Source organism: Akebia trifoliata, chromosome 12 (genome assembly GCF_017979445.1).
Source record: "Akebia trifoliata isolate Shusen 1 chromosome 12, ASM1797944v1, whole genome shotgun sequence".
Classification (NCBI taxonomy): domain Eukaryota; kingdom Viridiplantae; phylum Streptophyta; class Magnoliopsida; order Ranunculales; family Lardizabalaceae; genus Akebia; species Akebia trifoliata.
Window position 1 is genome coordinate 32,070,182 of NC_141386.1, and position 2,262 is coordinate 32,072,443.

A 2,262-nucleotide genomic window follows, 5' to 3' on the forward strand; every position below is an offset into this window, starting at 1 on the left:
TCCAATATCAATTCAGAATTTTTTAATTATCTATCCCATCCGATCCGATCTGAACGGATTAATGAATATGTGAATCAAATCTAATTCATTTCATTTCATCCTTAATCCAAAACCGTATCTATCATATCCAAACACATGCCTTACTTTTAAATTATCAATGTGCATAAAATTTAAAAAATATAAAATCATATAAATTTTTTAAAAATCTACTTTTCCAACTATAATTATAAAGGAAAATAAAAAAGATTAAAACATTTTATTTATATGTATTTATATGAAATTAAGAATAATAAAAAATTTATTAAAATATGTTTGGATTGGAATTTTTTTTAGAATGGATTGGGGTAGATCCAAATTTAATTCAAAATTATTTTCGGATCTAAGATTCTAATCTGAATTCAAATTTTCATGTTTTTACTGATCGGACAAGTTCAGACATTGGATATATTTTTGATCATTGCCAGCCGTAGTTCAAACCTCTAATGAGTGTTTGGATGTATGAATCAACTTATTCTTATCCCAGGACGTGTGGAAAACACCATGGAGTTTTTTTTATTTTTTGGATTGGTAAAACGGGTAGGGAGAACATTGCAAACTTGTATAATAAGAATTCCAGTCATAAAAATGGGGTAATGTTCAACTTGTTTGGGAGATGAATAGGCGTGGACCCTCGAATCATTGAATCGGCATCAAACTAATTCTTCCAAAGGCTGTCTGTTGTTCTATTTAATTTTCTCCACTCTCCAACAATCTTGAGAGAGAACAATTTCAAAATGCTTCACAGCTTCCTTAATCATCCTCACCTTATGAACATAATTACATGAAATTGAGTATTCTCCCCTCATACAATTGATTGTAATTAACTAAATTATGATTTTCTTCAAAATTTGGCCCATTTATTAAATAGGCCAGGCCCTTAGAAAAATTTATTAATAATCCCAAGACTACATTCGAGCCAGGTGGTAATTTTTTATTTATAATTTTCTCTACATGAGCAAAAAATCTTAAAACAAGGTATGATGATGCGTGCTGATTTTCAAATTCAAGACCTAATCGATCCACATTATGGATCCAAAGTTTGGGTGTGATTAAAAAGAAATTTAATTCAGATTAATAATATTAATAACATGAAAACCAAATTGAAAAGGAACATATTAATCTTTGACAATTAACTAGTTTTGATATATCTATGATTTTTAAAATTTTAAGTTATTGTAGAAAATTTGTATCAATACCCATAATATCAATTAAAAAACCTTAAGAAACCTATTATTACTTAAAAATATGTTCACAACTTATGAAAATACTAAATACTTCCAAAAATTAAAGAATTCATTTTTTTTCCTTACTTATTGACATTTAAAGAAATCAGAAAACTCTAATTTATGTGATTTTTAAAGAATTATTAAATATCTAAATCAAGTGATCTTAAAGTCTATATTCAATTTTGAAAATTAAAGATTATAGAAAAAAATAATTTAATATAAAATATTTTTAACAATTTTTTTCAAAATAAAAGTTTTAATTCAAAATTCCTATGTACTGTGATTTCTGATAAGTGTACAATGTAAAAATTGTATAAATTTCATCTTATAGAATTTTTTTATGAGATCAAAACGGCATAAAAATAGAGCAAAAACCTCACAATTTTTATGTTTGACACTATTTCAAAATAAAAATAAATGTGATTTTTACTGAAAGTCAAACAATACAGTATTTCTGCATCCAAGATAGTCATAAATTTTCATTTTCTTAAATTCTTTAAAATATCAATTGAATGAGATAATTTGTAGAAAAATTCATAGGACTTTCAAAACATGTCAAAAATCTATAATAAAAATTTCAAGTAAAATTTTTATCTGTAGAGATCACAAAAATTACAGAATTACATAAGAGTCGCATGAATTCAATAAGACTCAATCCAATCATCAAATCAAATTCTTCTAAAAGATATTGTCAGTCACTCTAATTTAGGAAGAAATAAATTACATATTAAAATAAATAAATAAATCAAAAGAAAATAAATATCTAAAATTTTGTTCTCCACTCTCATTATGTTAATATTTTGGGTAAACACATATCTAGAAAAATGTCAACCGCAAACGTGAGTTTGATAAATTTAATACATTACAAAAAAAAATCAATTAGTCTAAATATTTATTTTTAAGACAATCATTAATGCGCAATATGTAAATGCATGAAGTCCACTCACCCAAATCGATTATTTTCCGGGTCAATCATCCATTAAGCAAGGCACGATCA